Genomic DNA, 5,392 nt, shown 5'->3' with positions numbered 1-5,392 from the left:
AGAAACCCCCCCTGCCCGCAGTGAGTGCTGTCTGCACTACACACTAACAAACACACCGCTGCCGGTACCGGGTAGTACGCTCATACTACACACCAGAGGTATGTTTATTTTAGCAGCCAATAAGAGTCAGACAGACTCTCACTGGCTGCTGCGTCCACGGAGGGAGACGGCTGGAGCTCACTCATGAGCTCCGCCTTCCGGCTCCCTCTGCAGCAGGTGATGGGAGAGACGTCATGATGTCTCTCCCATAGTGCAAAGCGGGCTGGGAGGAGCGGACAGCGGCGGTCATGGCAGGAGCAGGGATTCAGGTAAGTTGTGTTTTTTGTGTGTAAGGGGCACGAACACTGGCACTGCTTAGGGGGGGTGCTATTAAGGGCACTGTATAGGGGGGGCTGCTAGAGGGGGCACTGTATAGAGTGGGTGGCTGCTACTGGGGGCACTGAATAGGGAGACTACTACTTGGGACACTATATAAGGGGCACTACTGGAAGGACTATATTACTGGGGACACTATATAATGGGCACTACTGGGGGGACTATTACTGGGGGCACTACTGTGGGGACTACTACATAAGGGGCACTTCTGGGGGAACTATATAAGGGGCACTACTGGGGGGACTATATTACTGAGGACACTATATAAAGGTCACTACTGGGGGGACTATTACTGGCAGCACTATATAAGGGGCACTTCTGGGGGGACTACTACATAAGGGGCACTTCTGGGGGAATTACTACTGGGGGAACTATATAAGGGGCACTGCATTGAGGGGGCTACTACTGGGGGCACTATATAAGGGGCACTGCAAAGGGGGAACTACTACTGGCGTCTCTATATAACGGACACTACTGGGGGCACTACATAAGGGGTACTACTACTGGGGGCACTACTGGGTACTGCATAGGGGCCTGCTGCACTAGAATGTGCCCGGAGTCTACTGCGCATGCGCAGAACACCGGAAAAATGGCAGCAGCAGCCATTTACCGGTGTACTGAGCAGCGCTGACACCCGCCGTGGGACCACAGACAGGTAAATGTAAAATAATATGGGTGCAGGGTGTGCGGTGCGGGGCCCCCCCTGGACCTGGGGGCCCGTGTGCCCCGCACACACTGCACCCATTATAGATATGCCACTGAGCATATAACAATATAATGTGTACGCAGCTTTAGATTTGTCCCATCTCCAACATGCATTTGCCGTGGCAGCGGGAGCACGTGCCCAGGGCCGGCTCCAGGGTTAGCAGCGCAACCGAAAATGGGGGCATAGCCTAATTACAATAGGTCATGCCCCCCAAATGACATTATTTGTCAGGCTGGGGGCAAGCCCCGGCAAAACTCCAGTAGCTGGGCTGCCCCTAGCCCTCTTCCTGCAGCGAATGTATGCCGCGCGCATCCATTCCTCTTCCCCGTGGGACAGCATGGCTGCGGCGGTGGAGGTGCCCAACCACCCGAGAGACACTTTGCCCAGGAATGGCTGGGAGGGGTGGCGCCCCTGTTCGACCGCACTGATCGAACATGCCTCGAGCCAGCCCTGCACGCACCACTCGTCCAATGGCTCCCACTACTAGGGAAATGGAATAGACAGTGGAGAGGAGAAGCAGCCACTGAGTGTAGGGATCTAGGTAAGTATGGAAGCGGGATGGGGCGGGGCCAGGGCAAACAGGACAGGGGTGCAGGTAGGAGGGCCAGACAGAGCAGCAGAGAGAGGGACAGAGATACAGTCAGAAAAGGGGGCATAGCGGGACAAAGCAGGGAGGCAGACAAGATGACCCGGCTTATAGTATGTTGGGCTCCTTTACTAGTATTTATCAGAAGGAAAATCTTTGTGGTATTTTCTCACAAAAGAAAGTCAACATATCTGTTTTCATCCACAGAACGCTTACCTAAGACTTAATTACCGCAGCCCATAGAATGCATACATTAGCACTAGGAGAAAGCTGCGGGTCATGGCTTCCCGTAAATAGCCTTCTAATAATCCTGTGATTAATTTTTACAGATGAGTAGAAAGCCTATACATCAGCATTTCTCCAAACTAGAGAATCACTGAGGCATTTTACAACCAGGTTTTGTAATCGTGATGAAAAGTAAAAATATGTATAAATTCTGATGGATTGTGATGCATTCCTCTTTCTAAGATAACATGTAAAGTACAAATCAGATCCGAAGGAACGTTATGGCTGAGTAACCACCGGACGCCCAGAAATGAATGCAGATGTTTGTATAGCTGCAAAGGATTCTGGGGGGTAAAGCGGAGTTCATTTTTTCTTAACCATCACTCTAGTTAGAACATTATTTTATTATTTCTAAATTGAATAGATAGCATTAAATATAAGCATTTCACTCTATGTAATATTACATACGTTTACGATCATTGCGTTGTAAATTATTGTTAAAGGAATATTTCTAATAAAAAAAAAATTGGAAATCAAAGTTTATACTGGGTTACATTAGTTATCCATTCCCTCTGACAGTGTCAGGATCCAAATTAACTTAAAGAAAAAAAACCTAATTGAATATGCTATACGTGTTGTGTCTGATTAATTTGAAAATATAATATGTTTCCCCCTCTTGCTATCTCTTATACCGTGGCCCCTGAGTTCTTGTAATAAGGAGAAAATAGTTGTATTCTGAACAAAACATTTTAGTCAAAGTTAGGGGTCTGTTCATTAACAAACATAGGGCCTGATTCAGACCCACTCGCAAGCGGCTGTCCGCTCGCAAGTGGGTCGATGTTGTGCACTGCGCATGCGCACGATGGCGGGAGCTCCGTCGTGCGCATGCGCCAGACGCGACGAGCGAAGGAAAGTCCTTAGCTCGTTGTGTCTGATCAAAGGGGGCGTGCTGTCGATGTTGATTGACAGCACGCCCCCTTTGGTGGGCGTGCCGGGGGCGTGCCTCCCTGACGGGGGCGTTCCAAAGTGAACGCCTACCGTCAGAAGCCGGCCCACTGACATCACTAGTGATGTCAGTGGCAGTGATTTTGGCTCTGATAGAGCCAAAATCACTCCGGGCCTTGCGGTTGAAAACCTCAACCGCAGGCTCCGGCTCGCAGTTTCGATGGTCGCGATGGTCACGACCATCGCGGCCATCAAACTGCACGCTCGTATAGGCTGTGGGTGGTGACCCACAGCTATACGAGCGTCCAGGAGGACGCTCCAGAATTATGGAGGGCGGCCCTCATTCAGAGCGTGCGCTCTGCTCAGAGCGTACGGCTCTGAATGAGGGCCATAGTTAAGATAGATTTCCGTTTGGCCACGAGTTACAGGCAGGGTTGGCGCAATGCGATAAGCAGGCTCTGCAATGCAGGGAGGCGCCGGTCTGGAGAGGTGCTGCCGCCTTCTCCACTTGCTGGGTGCCCGCTGAGATTTTTACCAGCGGGCACCCGGCGGCTCCTTCCCTGTAGCCAGAGGCTCCATCTTCCGGCTCCCGTGTGTGTAGGGAGAGACATTATGAAGCCTCTCCCATAGTGCTAAGCGTGAGGAACTGTCAGACAGTGGTGGGTGCAGGAGCGGGGCTTCATGTAAGTACAATGCTGTGTCTGTGTGGCATAATGTGTAAGGGGCACTACTACTGTGGGCATTATGTGTATAAGGGGCACTACTACTGTGGGCATTATGTGTATAAGGGGCACTACTCTGGACATCATGTGTAAGGGGCACTACTACTGTGGGAATTATATGTATAAGGGGCACTACTGTGGGCATTATGTGTAAGGGACACAAATACTGTGGACATTGTGTATAAGGGTTGCTACTACTGTGGACATTATGTGTAAGAGGCACCACTGTGGGCATTGTGTGTATAAGGGGCACTATTGTGGGCATTGTGTATAAGGGGCACTACTGTGGGCATTGTGTATAAGGGGCACTACTACTGTGGACATTATGTGTAAGAGGCACCACTGTGGGCATTGTGTGTTTAAGGGGCACTATTGTGGGCATTGTGTATAAGGGGCACTACTGTGGGCATTGTGTATAAGGGGCACTACTGTGGGCATTGTGTATAAGGGGCACTACTGTGGACATTGTGTGGTCTCAGTGTTACTGCCTCCTGTTTCCCATGTCTTCCGTAACCATGTTCCTTGTGTCATGTGGACCACTACTGTATACCAGCATTTCCAGTGTTACCCATTTATCTGCATTATCTGTTATTTCTGAGAACTCTGTTATCTGCACTCACAGCTGCTATACTTCCACTTCAGCTTCACCCAGGTGCCGCTGCAATGCCTGCCTCAAAGCATTCACAGAGCCGGCGTTCCCTTCTGTAGCTTACTATCATCTAGCGCTGTGAAACACCACCAAGCTCCATTACTGTGGAATCCATCCTGGTGTCCTCGATCTCGGGTTGCTATACTATTGGTACATTATGTACCAAGCCTTATCCAGTACTGTGTTGTTATCACTCAGCTCACCGGACATCTACTGTACTTCAGGTTACCGGTTACATTATTGTGCTGACAGAGTATTGGTCTCTTTGTGCTGTGTTGTTGTTGTCTGGGGCTGGCACTGAGTAAGATGTGCAGGTTTCAGGGCTGTGGTCAGTGTGCAGAATGCAGTAGTAGCGAGGGGTGATGTGCAGATCTGTATTTCTTATCCTGGTCCATCAGTGCCCGAGTTCCTGACCGGGTTCCAGTTCCAGGTCTTGCATCAGAGCACTGCCAGAGTACTTGCTTCCTCAAGCTGTGCTCTGCATGCAAAAGACTCTGATTCCTGGCCTGAGTTCTGAGTTCTACTCTGCTGGTACTATATTGGCCTAAGTACTAGGGTTGTCACCTTTGTCACTGGAGTGTGTCCTTAGCTCTGCTGGCCTTCACAGGTCAATGGGCAAAGGGCTGCCTAGTAGGCTTCAAGCTGATCCTCTTCTGTACCTGGTCCGTATCCCTGCATAACTCCAGCCCGTGGTCCCTATCTGTGTCACTAGTGTGCCAAGCTACCCGTCTGACTCATGAGCAAGAGCTATATCCAACCTCCACGTCTTACATGCACCTCAGTTAGACCCAAGGGTCCTGAACCAGATCTACCGTGACAATAAGATTGCACTACTGTATGGGGTTATTTGATATGGGGTATACTATTGTGTGGCCACACCCCTTTGCCACGCTCTGACCCTTTAAAAAGTATGGGAGGGAGGGCACACAAATGTATAGTTTGCAAGGGGGCACTGAACACCCTAACATTGGCCTCACCAGAACAATTCAACATTGCTCAGGTGCTGTGAGAGATGTTTCGAAAAGAAACGTCCCTGCAGTAACGAACAAGCCAATTCCACTGCCAATTGGTAGTGATGGATTCCTACACTGCATCTGGCATAGACATTGCGCCCACCTCTGATGTGGCCATACAAGGTCCAATCCTGCCCATCGGTCCTACCACTAAGCATATTGTTTATGCAG

The sequence above is a fragment of the Taudactylus pleione genome, unplaced genomic scaffold, assembly GCF_031769625.1.
Source record: "Taudactylus pleione unplaced genomic scaffold, aTauple2 ptg000135l, whole genome shotgun sequence".
In the NCBI taxonomy this organism is placed as follows: domain Eukaryota; kingdom Metazoa; phylum Chordata; class Amphibia; order Anura; family Myobatrachidae; genus Taudactylus; species Taudactylus pleione.
Note: the sequence above shows the minus strand (reverse complement) of the source record.